Below are 19,099 nucleotides of genomic sequence, written 5' to 3'. Positions count from 1 at the left end.
CTTTCCACGTGGTTGCAAGCACAACAAAAAAGGTAATTCATTAAAAAAATTAAATTAAATTTAAAAAAAAAGTGTATTGTTTTATAAACTCGAGGCAGATGGATAAATCCGTTGGATTATATACCTTAACTGAGTCTGTGACATGAGATGAGCTAAACATCAAAGGGCTGGGGAAGGCAAGAGGTTAACGACAATAGAAACACCATGCTGTCGACTCCTCTGCTCCTCCCACGCTGCTCCCACGCTGCTCCCACGCTGCTCCCACGCTGCTCCTCCGCTCCTCCCACGCTGCTCCCACGCTGCTCCCACGCTGCTCCTCCGCTCCTCTCACGCTGCTCCCACGCTCCTCCCACGCTGCTCCACATGGCAGAGTCACGTCTGGATCAATAATAACTTATGTAATATAAGTCATCATCATCATAATAACACGACTTAGTAGATCATAGAAGGAAGGTTAAATAAAGAAATGGATGAAGAGGAGGGCTACTCCAATGTTGAGTAAAATAACCATGACAACCAGGACAGAGCTGGAGCCCTGGGAGAGAGGAGGAGAGAGGAGGGAGAGAGAGACGGGAGGAGACAGAAGAGACAGGAGGAGAGAGAGAGACAGTATGAGAGAGGAGAGAGGGAGAGACAGGAGGAGAGAGAAGAGACAGGAGAGAGAGAGAGAGAACGGAGAAGAGAGGAGAGAGATAGACAAGAGGAGAGAGCGAGAGAGAGAAAGCAGATGAGTGGAGAGGGGAGAGAGAGACAGGAGGAGAGAGGAGAGAGAGAGACGGGAGGAGAGAGGAGAGAGACGGGAGGAGAGAGAAGAGAGAGAAAGTGTTAATTCTCAGACTTCATTCTACAGTTAAGAGTATAGTATTAGTATTTAAAACCTGAGGTCCAGTTTACAGATCTATCTGATACCAATAAATCACTCACTGAGTTTGATTTGAGGGTGTGGTGCTCCCCATCCTGCTCCAAGGTGATTGGCTGAGACTTGAGAGGCGGGGAGAGAGTGAGGTCCCTGTGCAGGGGCCACTCCTCCTGCTCCGCCCCCACATTCAGAGTGTCCAGCATCTGTACAGAGTCCATGGAGCCCTCCTTGACCGGCCGCAGGCCCCGCGGGCGCATCCTGCTTTTGGGGCAATGGCCAGGGGACATCTGGGTAGTGGAGTCCAGGGGCTGGAACCTCATGTCTACTGTGTAGTCTCCCAGCCTGTCCTCCTCTTCCTCTCTGTCCATGAGGCGCGAGTGGGCAGGGCTCCACTGCAGGGCGCCTTCGGCAGTCCAGCCCTCTGCGGGGCTGTCGAGCCCGGGGTCGGGCAAGGCATGCTTGCTAAGCTTGTGATTGGATGAGATGTGCTGCTGCTTGGAGTGGTGGTTGGAGTACACATGCTCTCGGGGGTCGTTGTGATTGGCTGAGGAGACATTGTCCTTTGGGATGTGATTGGAGCAGGTATAATCTTGGCACGACTTGTGATTGGAAGAAGCATGCTCAGAAGTCTTGTGATTGGACAGGTTATGCTCCAAGGCTTTGTGATTGGATGAAATGTGCACCTGCTGCTTGTAATTGGAAGAGGCATTCTCACAGGCCCTGTGATTGGTGGAGGAGGAGGAATGATCCCATGTTTTGTGATTGGACTGCATGTACTCCCTCGACTTGTGATTGGATGAGGTGTGCTTTGAGGGCTTCTGGTTGTACGAGGAGGAGTGCTCCCACGACCTATAGGAAGAGGAAGTGTGCTCCCGGGACTTGTGGTTGGTCGAGGCCTTGTCCCTCGGTTTGTGGTTGGACGGGACCTGCTGGTGGCCGTTGACTTGTCCCTCCTGCTCCTCCAGTAGAGACGGGGTGGTGGATTGGCTGCTGTGACCCCCCCGGTCCGGATACACGTCCTCTGTCCAGTTGTTAGCCCCTCCCCTCTGGAGATCCATGCCTCGCCCCTCTACTAGCACCTGTATCTCTGCTCCTCCTCCCTGGTCGTCCACAGCGCTCTGCCGCATGAAGCAGGCGTTTCTGGGACGGTGAGAGTGGCCTTGTTTAGAGGTCGGCGGGCTGCAGGGGGGTGAGGGGGGGACGCTCAGGACTGGGCTGAGGTCAGGCGTTATCAAGGGAGGCGTGGTGTCCGGGGTGCACAGCTCAGGACTGTCAGTTCCCGTGGAAATGATCTCGTGGTCTTTGTTGTCCTGGTGCTTATTGGGCCGCTGGCACTCCAGACCTGACAGACAGGCACACAGACAGGCACACAGACAGGCACACAGACAGGCACACAGACAGGCAGACAGACAGACAGACAGGCAGAAAGGCAGACAGGCGGGAAGAGACGAAACACAATGAAAGAGGGGATTTGGCAGAGATCCACCAGACATACAGTACCAGTCAAAAGTTTGGACACACCTACTCATTCAAGGGTTTTTCTATATTCGTACTATTTTCTACATTGTAGAATAATAGTGAAGACATCAGAACTATGAAATAACACATATGGAATCATGTAGTAACCAAAAAGGGTTAAACAATTCAAAATGTATTTTATATTTCAGATTCTTCAAAGTAGCCACCCTTTGCCTTGACAACATCTTTGCACACTCTTGGCATTCTCTCAACCAGCTTCATGAGGTCGTCACCTGGAATTCATTTCAATTAAACGGTTTGCCTTGTTAAAAGTTAGTTTGTGGTATTTCTTTCCTTTAAATGCGTTTGAGCCAATCAGTTGTGTTGTGACATGGTATAGGGTGAAGATAGCCCTATTTGGTAAAAGACCAAGTCCATATTATGGCAAGAACATCTCAAATAAGCAAAGAGAAATGACAGTCCACCATTGCTTTAAGGCATGAAAGTGCAGTCGCAAAAACCATCAAGCGCTATGATGAAACTGGCTCTCATGAGGACCACCACAGGACAGGAAGATACAGAGTTACCTCTGCTGCAGAGGCTGAGTTCATTAGAGTTACCAGCCTCAGATTGCAACCCGAATAAATGCTTCACAGAGTTCAAGTAACAGACACATCTCAACATCAACTGTTCAGAGGAGACTGTGAGAATCAGGTCTTCATGGTCAAATTGCTGCAAAGAAACCACTACTAAAGGACACCAATAAGAAGAGACTTGCTTGGGCCAAAGAAACATGAGCAATGGACATTAGACCGGTGGAAATCTGTCCTTTGGTCTGATGAGTTCAAACTGGAGATTTTTGGTTCCAACCACTGTGTCTTTGTGAGACGCAGAGTAGGTGAACGGATGATATCCGCATGTGTGGTTCCCACCGTGAAGCATGGAGGAGGAGGAGGTTTGTTGATGTGGGGGTGCTTTGCTGGTGACACTGTCAGTGATTTATTTAGTATTCAAGGCACACTTAACCAGCATGGCCACCACAGCATTCTGCAGCAAAACGCCATCCAATCTGGTTTGCACTTAGTGGGACTTTCATTTGTTTTTCAACATGACAATGAACTCCACGCACCTCCAGGCTGTGTAAGGGCTATTTGACCAAGAAGGAGAGTGATGGAGTTCTGCATCCGATGACCTGGCCTACACAATCACTCAACCTCAACCCAATTGAGATGGCTTGGGATGATCTGGACCACAGAGTGAAAGAAAAGCAGCCAACAAGTGCTCAGCATATGTGGGAACTCCTTCAAGAGTGTTGAAAAAGCATTCCAGGTGAAGCTGGTTGAGAGAATGCTAAGAGTTTGCAAAACTGTCATCAAGGCAAAGGGTGGCTACTTTGAAGAATCTAAAATCTAAAATATATTTTCATTTGTTTAACACTTTTTTTTGGTTACTACATGTATCCATATGTGTTATGTCATTGTGTTGATGTCTTCACTATTATTCTACAAAGTAGAAAATAGTTTTTTTTTAATAAAGAAAAATCCTAGAATGAGTAGGTGTTGTAAAACTGGTCCTGTACATCAGGATTACACAGCTAGATTACTGTGTTAATTCAAGTAAGAGGGAAGTAAAAGGTCAATAATATTACACAGGTAATATTACACAGCACAGTACACCATGTACTGTGTTAACTCAGGTAAGAGGACAAGATAACGAGAATTAGGATTTGGGTACACTACTGACTGAATCCAACCCAGATTGTCTGTAAAGGAAGTTTCAATAAAGTTACTTCAAATTCTACAATTGATTTGAATGATTTTTCTCTGCCTGGTTGGGCATGTGTACAGTAGTTACTGTAGCTAAGTCAATTTCTCTGTGATTGACTCACCGTTGGATTCACCGTTTCCATGGATATGGAATGACGGCGAGAGGTCCTTGGCAGCGACCCTGGCCATCCGACATTCCTCGCTCGCCTTCAGGGCCACACCTTCAGCTGCATCCGCCTTTCCCCTCGCGTGGCTCATCCTGAGAGACAGAGAGAGACAGAGAGACAGAGAGAGAAAGAAACAGAGAAGAGAGAGAGAGGCAGAGGCAGAGGCAGAGGCAGAGACAGAGACAGAGACAGAGACAGAGACAGAGACAGAGAGAGAAAGAAACAGAGAAAGAGAGAGAGAGGCAGAGACAGAGACAGAGACAGAGACAGAGACAGAGACAGAGACAGAGACAGAGACAGAGACAGAGACAGAGAGACAGAGACAGAGACAGAGAGAAAGAAACAGAGAAAGAGAGAGACAGAGACAGAGACAGAGAGAGACAGAGACAGAGAGACAGAGACAGAGAGAGACACAGAGAGAGAGAGAGAGAGAGAGAGAGAGAGAGAGAAAGGAGAGAGAGACAGAGAGAAACAGAGAAAGAGAGAGGGAGAGACAGAGACAGAGATTGACAGAGAGAGACAGAGAGAGAGAGAGACACAGAGAGAAAGACACAGAGAAAGAGAGAGAGCGACAGAGACAGAGATTGACAGAGAGAGAGACAAAGACAGAGACAGAGATTGACAGAGAGAGAGACACAGAGAGAGCGAGAGAGAGAGAGAGAGAGAGAGAAAGAGAGAGATAGAGACAGAGATATTAAAATGCTTGATGTAGATGCTGGTTGTAGATTTAAATCTGTGTGTAGATTGTCTTGGTGCTGTGTGTTGCCTTAAGGACTGTATCTGTCTGGCCTGGGGTTTTGTGTTGTGTGTTGCCTTAAGGACTGTTGTTTACACCCTGTATCTGTCTGGCCAGACAGATAAGGACTGTTGTTTACACCCTGTATCTAACTGGCGTGGGTTTTGTGTTGCCTTAAGGACTGTTGTTTACACCCTGTATCTGTCTGGCCTGGGGTTTTGTGTTGCCTTAAGGACTGTATCTGTCTGGCCTGGGTTTTTGTGTTGTGTGTTGCTTTAAGGACTGTTGTTTACACCCTGTATCTGTCTGGCCAAACAGATAAGGACTGTTGTTTACACCCTGTATCTAACTGGCCTGGGTTTTTTCTTTAACGTGGGTTTTGTGTTGCCTTAAGGACTGTATCTGTCTGGCCTGGGTTTTTGTGTTGTGTGTTGCTTTAAGGACTGTTATTTACACCCTGTATCTGTCTGGCCTGGGGTTGTGTGTTGCCTTAAGGACTGTATCTGTCTGGCCTGGGTTGTGTGTTGTGTGTTGCCTTAAGGACTGTTATTTACACCCTGTATCTGTCTGGCCTGGGTTTTGTGTTGCTTTAAGGACTGTTGTTTACACCCTGTATCTGTCTGGCCTGGGTTTTTTTCTTTATCAGGATGGTTCTCTTTCTCAGACTGTTCCTCCGGTGAGTATAATATTTCCCCAGAACATTCCGCTAAATGGCCTGGTTTTCTGTTCAGCCGTTTTCATCCATTTTATGGATGGATTTTATACTAGAATGGCATCCAGAACCTGTTTTCTGCTAACATTCCTCTCCTTGTGTCAAATGTGTTTGACATGACAACGATTGGCAAGGAGTGGAATGTTTCCACAAACAGATATCAAACAGATCCCAGAACAGCCATCCACTGTATCACCATGATCCCAGCAGGACAGAACAGCCATCCACTCTATCACCATGATCCTAACAGGACAGAACAGCCATCCACTCTATCACCATGATCCTAACAGGACAGAACAGCCATCCACTCTATCACCATGATCCTAACAGGACAGCTCAGCCATCCACTCTATCACCATGATCCCAACAGGACAGAACAGCCATCCACTCTATCACCATGATCCTAACAGGACAGCTCAGCCATCCACTCTATCACCATGATCCTAACAGGACAGCTCAGCCATCCACTGTATCACCATGATCCTAACAGGACAGAACAGCCATCCACTCTATCACCATGATCCTAACAGGACAGAACAGCCATCCACTGTATCACCATGATCCTAACAGGACAGAACAGCCATCCACTGTATCACCATGATCCCTACAGGACAGCTCAGCCATACACTCTATCACCATGATCCTAACAGGACAGCTCAGCCATCCACTGTATCACCATGATCCCTACAGGACAGCTCAGCCATCCACTCTATCACCATGATCCTAACAGGACAGCTCAGCCATCCACTCTATCACCATGATCCCAGCAGGACAGAATAGCCATCCACTGTATCACCATGATCCCTACAGGACAGAACAGCCATCCACTCTATCACCATGATCCCAGCAGGACAGAACAGCCATCCACTGTATCACCATGATCCCAGCAGGACAGCTCAGCCATCCACTGTATCACCATGATCCCAACAGGACAGCTTAGCCATCCACTGTATCACCATGATCCCAACAGGACAGCTTAGCCATCCATTGTATCACCATGATCCCAACAGGACAGAACAGCCATCCACTGTATCACCATGACCCCAACAGGACAGCTCAGCCATCCACTGTATCACCATGATCCTAACAGGACAGCTCAGCCATCCACTCTATCACCATGATCCCAACAGGACAGAACAGCCATCCACTCTATCACCATGACCCCAACAGGACAGCTCAGCCATCCACTGTATCACCATGGTCCCTTACTGTTCTCTTTCTGACAGTAGCATCGGCTCAAATGTAATCAATTCACCACAACGGGATGTCTTCATTTTTTATTGATTAGTTTTACTTGACATAATACAGTCATCCAAAATAATCAATCTGTATGGGTTTGTTTTTCTAAGGAAATGGTTTGCTTGCTTGGTGAACAACTTCAGAATTTGTCTGACCTGTTACCTCAGTACGGTACAACCATACTGCTTGAAGAGTTGCTGAGACTACAGGTCTATCGGACCCCTAGGGACAGTTTACCTGTCCTGTTACCTCAGTACGGTACAACCATACTGCTTGAAGAGTTGCTGAGACTACAGGTCTATCGGACCCCTAGGGACAGTTTACCTGACCTGTTACCTCAGTACGGTACAACCATACTGCTTGAAGAGTTGCTGAGACTACAGGTCTATCGGACCCCTAGGGACAGTTTACCTGACCCAGATGAAACCTATTTTTGGACTTAAAAACAACCTTTCATGGATATTCTCAACTAGGCCCTTTAGTCTGGAAACCGCCCATTTGGGCCGCAAGATAACAGAGAATCTTTAAGTGCACTTGTCAAAGACAAAGATGTCGGCCACCTTCTCCGGTTCCCTAACCTAAGCCTAACCTTAGCCTCAGCTCTAACCCAACTACTGTTACCACAGCAGCAGAGATCTCCGGCTCCCTAACCTAAGCCTAACCTTACCCCTAGCTCTAACCCGACTACTGTTACCACAGCAACAGAGATCTCCGGCTCCCTAACCTAAGCCTAACCTTACCCCTAGCTCTAACCCCACTACTGTTACCACAGCAACAGAGATCTCCGGTTCCCTAACCTAAGCCTAACCTTACCCCTAGCTCTAATCCGACTACTGTTACCACAGCAACAGAGATCAACACCATGGGTCTGTGTCTCACCTGGACAGGGCGATCTCTGCCGTCTGCTTGGCGATGTCTGCAGCTAGCACTAACCCCGACTACTGTTACCACAGCAACAGAGATCAACACCATGGGTCTGTTTCTCACCTGGACAGGGCGATCTCTGCCGTCTGCTTGGCGATGTCTGCAGCTAGCTCTAACCCCGACTACTGTTACCACAGCAACAGAGATCAACACCATGGGTCTGTGTCTCACCTGGACAGGGCGATCTCTGCCTTCTGCTTGGCGATGTCTGCAGCCTTCTCAGCTGCTTCCACAGCCCGCTCCACCTTCTCCCTGATCTTACTGGCTCTCAGAGGAATCAGGTTCTTCCGCTTCCCGCTGACCAGCGCGTTCTGCTTGTACTTCCCTTCCTCTTTGGTGCTGTCGGGGAACGTTGTACAGCCGTAACCATGGCGCTTGTTGGCCACCCACTCCCCTCGTAGCGTAGACCGTCGGAGCGCCGGCTCACGCCCCAACCCGCCCGCTGGTCACTGCGCCACTCGCCGGCGTAGGCCTCGGTGACCGTGGCATCCACAGGAGCGCCCTGCTCGCCGTCCTGGCTAGCGTTGGAGTGTATGTCGGAGGCGGCAGAGGAGACGGTGCTCATGCCGGCCTCGCTGCAGAACGAGCTCTGTTTACTCAGCTGGCTGGCCAGGGAACTCTTGGACTCGGAGCGACGCAGCTTCAGACCACTCAGGATCGACTGGCGGAAACGGCCTGGGATATGAAACGACACCACGTTATTTATCCTACAAAATACGATACGATGCAACTTTACAGAAATGGACAACTGACATACAAACACAAGTGTGACATAATAACAAGAAGTCCATGTCAAAGTACCAATAGATTTGGACTAGAGAAGGGGCAGCTCATAGAACCCGACCAGCTGCCCACAAACAGCAGAGTCTCACCTTTCCTCTTCCCCCGACGGTCCGCCTCGCTGGGCGCAGTCAGAGCGAAGCCCCCCCTCCCCACGGGACTCCCGACCAGCCCGCCTCCCACCACCCCGTCGGCAGGCGAGACGGCGGTCCCAGCGCCGTCCTCCAGCGGGGTGGAGGGGCCGTGGCTGTGCTCGGAGCGGAGGGAGTTTATGGACGTGCGGAGCGGGTAGAGGATGACGGCCGCCATGCCGTATGGCACGCTCTGCCGGACCCCATAGCCGTGCCGCATCCCCCCCAACCACTGGCCCTGGAACGTACCTATAGGAGAGAGTCACAGGGGTCAAATTACAGGGCGATCTGAGGTCATGCATTGCACCACAAAACCAATTAGGTCACCCCCCCCAGAAAGGTGCATGGATGGAAAGAGGCATAACCAATTAGGTCCCCCCCCAGAAAGGTGCATGGATGGAAAGAGGTGTAACATAAGTCTTATTATGAGACACTATAAAAGGCTGTTAGTGCTTATAACAAGTTATAAAGCATTATAGCTGCATGCGTTGTGACATCATATTTCATTGGGAGAAAATTATCACGTTGGGTAGCAGGAAGTGATATCACACACATGGCTTGTTTATTCCATTTGAATCAACTAGGGCCTAGAAGAGAGTGAGACATTATCTTACGTCAACATTCCAGCTCTGCTACCTGGTTTACTGCAGGTGAAAGGGGCCTTTAAAGGACTATATGATGGGATGAATGGTGGGGGAACCACTGTGTGTATGGTGGTGGGAACCACTGTGTGTGTAAAGCAGTATGGTGGTGGGGAACCACTGTGTATATATGCACTATATTGCTTTCATATACACACAGTGGTTCCCCACCACCATACTGCTTTCATATACACACAGTGGTTCCCCACCACCATACTGCTTTCATATACACACAGTGGTTCCCCACCACCATACTGCTTTCATATACACACAGTGGTTCCCCACCACTATACTGCTTTCATATACACACAGTGGTTCCCCACCACCATTCTGCCTGCCACTCTGTACCCGCCTGCCTGACCATTCTGCCTACCTGACCATTCTGCCTGCCTGACCATTCTGCCTGCCTGACCATTCTGCCTGCCTGACCATTCTGCCTGCCACTCTGTACTCGCCTGCCTGAACATTCTGCCTACCTGACCATTCTGCCTGCCTGACCATTCTGCCTGCCTGACCATTCTGCCTGCCTGACCATTCTGCCTGCCTGACCATTCTGCCTACCTGACCATTCTGCCTGCCTGACCATTCTGCCTGCCACTCTGTACTCGCCTGCCTGACCATTCTGCCTACCTGACCATTCTGCCTGCCTGACCATTCTGCCTGCCACTCTGTACTCTGCCTGCCTGAACATTCTGCCTACCTGACCATTCTGCCTGCCTGACCATTCTGCCTACCTGACCATTCTGCCTGTCTGACCATTCTGCCTACCTGACCATTCTGCCTGCCTGACCATTCTGCCTGCCACTCTGTACCCGCCTGCCTGACCATTCTGCCTGCCTGACCATTCTGCCTGCCACTCTGTACCCACCTGCCTGACCATTCTGCCTACCTGACCATTCTGCCTACCTGACCATTCTGCCTGCCTGACCATTCTGCCTGCCTGACCATTCTGCCTGCCACTCTGTACTCGCCTGCCTGAACATTCTGCCTACCTGACCATTCTGCCTGCCTGACCATTCTGCCTACCTGACCATTCTGCCTGTCTGACCATTCTGCCTACCTGACCATTCTGCCTGCCTGACCATTCTGCCTGCCACTCTGTACCCGCCTGCCTGACCATTCTGCCTGCCTGACCATTCTGCCTGCCACTCTGTACCCACCTGCCTGACCATTCTGCCTACCTGACCATTCTGCCTACCTGACCATTCTGCCTGCCTGACCATTCTGCCTGCCTGACCATTCTGCCTGCCCTGACCATTCTGCCTGCCTTGACCATTCTGCCTGCCTGACCATTCTGCCTGCCTGACCATTCTGCCTGCCTGACCATTCTGCCTGCCTGACCATTCCGCCTGCCACTCTGTACCCGCCTGCCTGACCATTCTGCCTGCCTGACCATTCTGCCTGCCACTCTCTACCCGCCTGCCTGACCATTCTGCCTGCCTGACCATTCTGCCTGCCACTCTGTACCCGCCTGCCTGACCATTCTGCCTACCTGACCATTCTGCCTGCCTGACCATTCTGCCTGCCACTCTGTACCCGCCTGCCTGACCATTCTGCCTACCTGACCATTCTGCCTACCTGACCATTCTGCCTGCCTGACCATTCTGCCTGCCTGACCATTCTGCCTGCCTGACCATTCTGCCTGCCTGACCATTCTGCCTACCTGACCATTCTGCCTGCCTGACCATTCTGCCTGCCTGACCATTCTGCCTGCCTGACCATTCTGCCTGCCTGACCATTCTGCCTGCCTGACCATTCTGCCTACCTGACCATTCTGCCTGCCTGACCATTCTGCCTGCCACTCTGTACCCGCCTGCCTGACCATTCTGCCTGCCTGACCATTCTGCCTGCCACTCTGTACCCGCCTGCCCTGACCTTTCTGCCTGCCTGACCATTCTGCCTGCCTGACCATTCTGCCTGCCTGACCATTCTGCCTGCCTGACCATTCTGCCTACCTGACCATTCTGCCTGCCTGACCATTCTGCCTGCCTGACCATTCTGCCTTCCTGACCATTCTGCCTACCTGACCATTCTGCCTGCCTGACCATTCTGCCTACCTGACCATTCTGCCTGCCTGACCATTCTGCCTGCCACTCTGTACCCGCCTGCCTGACCATTCTGCCTGCCTGACCATTCTGCCTGCCACTCTGTACCCGCCTGCCTGACCATTCTGCCTACCTGACCATTCCGCCTGCCTGACCATTCTGCCTGCCTGACCATTCTGCCTGCCCTGACCATTCTGCCTGCCTGACCATTCTGCCTACCTGACCATTCTGCCTGCCCGACCATTCTGCTTGCCTGACCATTCTGCCTGCCACTCTTGTACTCGCCTGCCTGACCATTCTGCCTACCTGACCATTCTGCCTGCCTGACCATTCTGCCTGCCTGACCATTCTGCCTGCCACTCTGTACCCGCCTGCCTGACCATTCTGCCTGCCTGACCATTCTGCCTGCCACTCTGTACCCGCCTGCCTGACCATTCTGCCTACCTGACCATTCTGCCTGCCTGACCATTCTGCCTACCTGACCATTCTGCCTGCCTGACCATTCTGCCTGCCACTCTGTACCCGCCTGCCTGACCATTCTGCCTGCCTGACCATTCTGCCTGCCACTCTGTACCCGCCTGCCTGACCATTCTGCCTACCTGACCATTCCGCCTGCCTGACCATTCTGCCTGCCCTGACCATTCTGCCTGCCTGACCATTCTGCCTACCTGACCATTCTGCCTGCCCGACCATTCTGCTTGCCTGACCATTCTGCCTGCCACTCTTGTACTAGCCTGCCTGACCATTCTGCCTACCTGACCATTCTGCCTGCCTGACCATTCTGCCTGCCTGACCATTCTGCCTGCCACTCTGTACCCGCCTGCCTGACCATTCTGCCTGCCTGACCATTCTGCCTACCTGACCATTCTGCCTGCCTGACCATTCTGCCTGCCTGACCATTCTGCCTGCCTGACCATTCTGCCTGCCTGACCATTCTGCCTGCCTGACCATTCTGCCTGCCTGACCATTCTGCCTGCCTGACCATTCTGCCTGCCTGACCATTCTGCCTGCCTGACCATTCTGCCTACCTGACCATTCTGCCTGCCTGACCATTCTGCCTGCCACTCTGTACCCTCCTGCCTGACCATTCTGCCTGCCTGACCATTCTGCCTGCCACTCTGTACCCGCCTGCCTGACCATTCTGCCTACCTGACCATTCTGCCTGCCTGACCATTCTGCCTGCCACTCTGTACCCGCCTGCCTGACCATTCTGCCTACCTGACCATTCTGCCTACCTGACCATTCTGCCTGCCTGACCATTCTGCCTGCCTGACCATTCTGCCTGCCTGACCATTCTGCCTACCTGACCATTCTGCCTGCCTGACCATTCTGCCTGCCTGACCATTCTGCCTTCCTGACCATTCTGCCTACCTGACCATTCTGCCTGCCTGACCATTCTGCCTACCTGACCATTCTGCCTGCCTGACCATTCTGCCTGCCACTCTGTACCCGCCTGCCTGACCATTCTGCCTGCCTGACCATTCTGCCTGCCACTCTGTACCCGCCTGCCCTGACCATTCTGCCTGCCTGACCATTCTGCCTGCCTGACCATTCTGCCTGCCTGACCATTCTGCCTGCCTGACCATTCTGCCTACCTGACCATTCTGCCTGCCTGACCATTCTGCCTGCCTGACCATTCTGCCTTCCTGACCATTCTGCCTACCTGACCATTCTGCCTGCCTGACCATTCTGCCTACCTGACCATTCTGCCTGCCTGACCATTCTGCCTGCCACTCTGTACCCGCCTGCCTGACCATTCTGCCTGCCTGACCATTCTGCCTGCCACTCTGTACCCGCCTGCCTGACCATTCTGCCTACCTGACCATTCCGCCTGCCTGACCATTCTGCCTGCCTGACCATTCTGCCTGCCCTGACCATTCTGCCTGCCTGACCATTCTGCCTACCTGACCATTCTGCCTGCCCTGACCATTCTGCTTGCCTGACCATTCTGCCTGCCACTCTTGTACTCGCCTGCCTGACAATTCTGCCTACCTGACCATTCTGCCTGCCTGACCATTCTGCCTGCCTGACCATTCTGCCTGCCACTCTGTACCCGCCTGCCTGACCATTCTGCCTGCCTGACCATTCTGCCTGCCACTCTGTACCCGCCTGCCTGACCATTCTGCCTACCTGACCATTCTGCCTGCCTGACCATTCTGCCTGCCTGACCATTCTGCCTGCCTGACCATTCTGCCTGCCTGACCATTCTGCCTGCCTGACCATTCTGCCTACCTGACCATTCTGCCTGCCTGACCATTCTGCCTACCTGACCATTCTGCCTGCCTGACCATTCTGCCTGCCACTCTGTACCCTCCTGCCTGACCATTCTGCCTGCCTGACCATTCTGCCTGCCACTCTGTACCCGCCTGCCTGACCATTCTGCCTACCTGACCATTCTGCCTGCCTGACCATTCTGCCTGCCTGACCATTCTGCCTGCCACTCTGTACCCGCCTGCCTGACCATTCTGCCTACCACTCTGTACCCGCCTGCCTGACCATTCTGCCTACCTGACCATTCTGCCTGCCTGCCTGACCATTCTGCCTGCCTGACCATTCTGCCTGCCACTCTGTACCCGCCTGCCTGACCATTCTGCCTACCACTCTGTACCCGCCTGCCTGACCATTCTGCCTACCTGACCATCCTGCCTGCCTGACCATTCTGCCTGCCCTGACCATTCTGCCTACCTGACCATTCTGCCTGCCTGACCATTCTGCCTGCCTGCCTGACCATTCTGCCTGCCACTCTGTACCCGCCTGCCTGACCATTCTGCCTACCACTCTGTACCCGCCTGCCTGACCATTCTGCCTACCTGACCATTCTGCCTGCCTGCCTGACCATTCTGCCTGCCTGACCATTCTGCCTGCCACTCTGTACCCGCCTGCCTGACCATTCTGCCTACCACTCTGTACCCGCCTGCCTGACCATTCTGCCTACCTGACCATTCTGCCTGCCTGCCTGACCATTCTGCCTGCCTGACCATTCTGCCTGCCACTCTGTACCCGCCTGCCTGACCATTCTGCCTACCTGACCATTCTGCCTGCCTGACCATTCTGCCTGCCCTGACCATTCTGCCTGCCCTGACCATTCTGCCTGCCTGACCATTCTGCCTGCCCTGACCATTCTGCCTGCCCTGACCATTCTGCCTGCCTGACCATTCTGCCTGCCTGACCATTCTGCCTGCCCTGACTATTCTGCCTGCCTGACCATTCTGCCTGCCTGACCATTCTGCCTGCCCTGACCATTCTGCCTGCCACTCTGTACCCGCCTGCCTGACCATTCTGCCTGCCTGACCATTCTGCCTGCCTGACCATTCTGCCTGCCCTGACCATTCTGCCTGCCTGACCATTCTGCCTGCCTGACCATTCTGCCTGCCCTGACCATTCTGCCTGCCTGACCATTCTGCCTGCCTGACCATTCTGCCTGCCTGACCATTCTGCCTGCCTGACCATTCTGCCTGCCCTGACCATTCTGCCTGCCCTGACCATTCTGCCTGGCCATTCTGCCTGCCTGACCATTCTGCCTGCCCTGACCATTCTGCCTGCGCTGACCATTCTGCCTGCCTGCCCATTCTGCCTGCCTGCCCATTCTGCCTGCCTGACCATTCTGCCTGCCTGACCATTCTGCCTGCCTGACCATTCTGCCTGCCCTGACCATTCTGCCTGTGCTGACCATTTTGCCTGCCTGACCATTCTGCCTGCCCTGACCATTCTGCCTGCGCTGACCATTCTGCCTGCGCTGACCATTCTGCCTGCCCTGACCATTCTGCCTGCGCTGACCATTCTGCCTGCGCTGACCATTCTGCCTGCCTGACCATTCTGCCTGCCACTCTGTACCTCCTGGACTCTGGTTTTGACCTTTTGCCTGTCCACGACCATTCTCTTGCGTGTCTGCATCGGGGTCTCGTCTTGTGTCCTTAAATAAATAAATACAATAAATAAATACATTTGTAAAACACAGAAACTCTGTCTCTCATGTGGTGTGTCAACTGGCCTTCATTTGTGTTCAATGGGGCTCATTTATCATTTCCATAAAATACTATATGTAAAATTTGTCCTTCCAATTTGATTATAATTACATTTTATAAAAAAAAAGAATAGCACTTTTATTGATAAGTGTGATCGAGGTAAATGGCAAATATTAGCCATGTATGCTGTCTATACTGCTTGTAATTGATATAAGTCAACATCTAAGTATTTAGTATTAAGTATGTTTACTTAAATTGTTATGGCTGAATTTATTTAAAAACCCAATAATGTTGTGGGTCCATCAGACCATCAGACCCGAGAAGATCGGGAGAATAACAAAAAATGAACGCCACACAGTGGTTAAATATCATGGACCGCACATCACGTCATGACAACAGGTTAAATATCATGACCACACATCACGTCATGACAACAGGTTAAATATCATGACCACACATCACGTCATGACAACAGGTTAAATATCATGGACCGCACATCACGTTATGACAACAGGTTAAATATCATGGACCACACATCACGCCATGACAACCGTTTAAATATCATGGACCGCAAATATCATCACGTCATGACAACAGGTTAAATATCATGACCACACATCACGCCATGACAACAGGTTAAATATCATGGACAGCACATCACGCCATGACAACAGGTTAAATATCATGACCGCACATCACGTCATGACAACAGGTTAAATATCATGGACAGCACATCACGCCATGACAACCGTTTAAATATCATGGACCACACATCACGTCATGACAACAGGTTAAATATCATGACCGCACATCACGTCATGACAACAGGTTAAATATCATGGACCGCACATCACGCCATGACAACAGGTTAAATATCATGGACCGCACACATCACGCATGACAACAGTTTAAATATCATGGACCGCACATCACGTCATGACAACAGGTTAAATATCATGGACCGCACATCACGCCAACAGGTTAAATATCATGACAACACGCCATGACAACCTATGACAACCGTTTAAATATCATGGACCGCACATCACGCCATTAAATATCATGGACCGCACATCACGCCATGACAACCGTTTAAATATCATGGACCGCATGGATCACGTCATGACAACACGCCATGACAACCGTTTAAATATCAACCGCCATGACAACCGTTTAAATATCATGGACCGCACATCACGCCATGACAACCGTTTAAATATCATGACCGCCATCACGTTTAAATATCATGACAACACGCCATGACAACTGGTTAAATATCATGGACAGCACATCACGCCATGACAACCGTTTAAATATCATGGACCGCACATCACGCCATGACAACAGGTTAAATATCATGACCGCACATCACGTCATGACAACAGGTTAAATATCATGGACCGCACATCACGCCATGACAACAGTTTAAATATCATGGACCGCACATCCATGACAACAGTTAAATATCATGACAACATCACGGACAACAGGTTAAATATCATGGACCGCACATCACGTCATGACAACAGGTTAAATATCACGGACCGCACATCACGTCATGACAACCGGTTAAATATCATGGACCGCACATCACGTCATGACAACAGGTTAAATATCATGGACCGCACATCACGTCATGACAACAGGTTAAATATCATGGACCGCACATCACGCCATGACAACAGGTTAAATATCACGGACCGCACATCACGCCATGACAACAGGTTAAATATCACTGACCGCACATCACGTCATGACAACAGGTTAAATATCATGACCACACATCACGCCATGACAACCGTTTAAATATCATGGACCGACATCACGCCATGACAACCGTTTAAATATCATGGACGTCATGACAACAGGTTAAATATCATGACCACACATCACGCCATGACAACCGGTTAAATATCACGGACCGCACATCACGTCATGACAACAGGTTAAATATCATGACCACACATCACGCCATGACAACAGGTTAAATATCATGGACCGCACATCACGTCATGACAACAGGTTAAATATCATGGACCGACACATCACGTCATGACAACAGGTTAAATATCACGGACCGCACATCACGTCATGACAACAGGTTAAATATCATGACCGCACATCACGTCATGACAACAGGTTAAATATCATGACCACACATCACGCCATGACAACAGGTTAAATATCATGGACCGCACATCACGCCATGACAACAGGTTAAATATCATGGACCGCACATCACGTCATGACAACAGGTTAAATATCATGACAATCACGCCATGACAACAGGTTAAATATCATGGACCGCACATCACGTCATGACAACAGGTTAAATAAATATCATCACGTCATGACAACAGGTTAAATATCATGGACGCCATCACGTGACAACAGGTTAAATATCATGGACCGCACATCACGTCATGACAACAGGTTAAATATCATGACCACACATCACGCCATGACAACAGGTTAAATATCATGGACCGCACATCACGTCATGACAACAGGTTAAATATCATGGACCGCACATCACGTCATGACAACAGGTTAAATATCATGGACAGCACATCACGTCATGACAACAGGTTAAATATCATGGACCGCACATCACGTCATGACAACAGGTTAAATATCATGGACCGCACATCACGTCATGACAACAGGTTAAATATCATGGACCGCACATCACGTCATGACAACAGGTTAAATATCATGGACAGCACATCACGTCATGACAACAGGTTAAATATCATGGACCAACAGGTTAAATATCATGGACCGCACATCACGCCATGACACATCACGTCATGACAACAGGTTAAATATCACGACAACAGGTTAAATATCACGGACAGCACATCACGTCATGACAACAGGTTAAATATCATGACCACACATCACGCCATGACAACAGGTTAAATATCATGGGTTACCGGACACATCACGCCATGACAACAGGTTAAATATCATGGACCGCACATCACGTCATGACAACAGGTTAAATATCATGACCGCACATCACGCCATGACAACCGGTTAAATATCATGGACCGCACATCACGCCATGACAACAGGTTAAATATCATGGACCGCACATCACGTCATGACAACAGGTTAAATATCATGACCACACATCACGCCATGGTTACAACACGCCATGACAACAGGTTAAATATCATGGACCGCACATCACGCCATGACAACCGTTTAAATATCATGACAACACGCCATGACAACCGGTTAAATATCATGGACCGCACATCACGTCATGACAACCGTTTAAATATCATGGACAGCACATCACGCCATGACAACAGGTTAAATATCATGACCGCACATCACGTCATGACAACAGGTTAAATATCATGGACCGCACATCACGTCATGACAACAGGTTAAATATCACGGACCGCACATCACGTCATGACAACAGTTTAAATATCACGGACCGCACATCACGTCATGACAACAGGTTAAATATCATGGACCGCACATCACGCCATGACAACAGGTTGACAACCGTTTAAATATCATGGACCGCACATCACGCCATGACAACCGTTTAAATATCATGGACCGCACATCACGCCATGACAACAAATATCATGGACCGCACATCACGTCATGACAACCGTTTAAATATCATGACCGCACATCACGTCATGACAACAGG

The 19,099-nt window shown here is 50.5% G+C and overlaps 1 pseudogene; it reads right to left on the bottom strand.

The window, feature by feature from the left end:
* Positions 1–408: 408 nt before the first annotated feature.
* LOC127918078 (junctophilin-3-like) overlaps positions 409–19,099 on the bottom strand; it is a 31,000-nt pseudogene continuing 12,309 nt past the window's right edge.

The sequence above is a fragment of the Oncorhynchus keta genome, unplaced genomic scaffold (assembly GCF_023373465.1).
Source record: "Oncorhynchus keta strain PuntledgeMale-10-30-2019 unplaced genomic scaffold, Oket_V2 Un_contig_13078_pilon_pilon, whole genome shotgun sequence".
NCBI lineage: Eukaryota > Metazoa > Chordata > Actinopteri > Salmoniformes > Salmonidae > Oncorhynchus > Oncorhynchus keta.
This window is presented reverse-complemented; position numbering and strand designations above follow the sequence as displayed.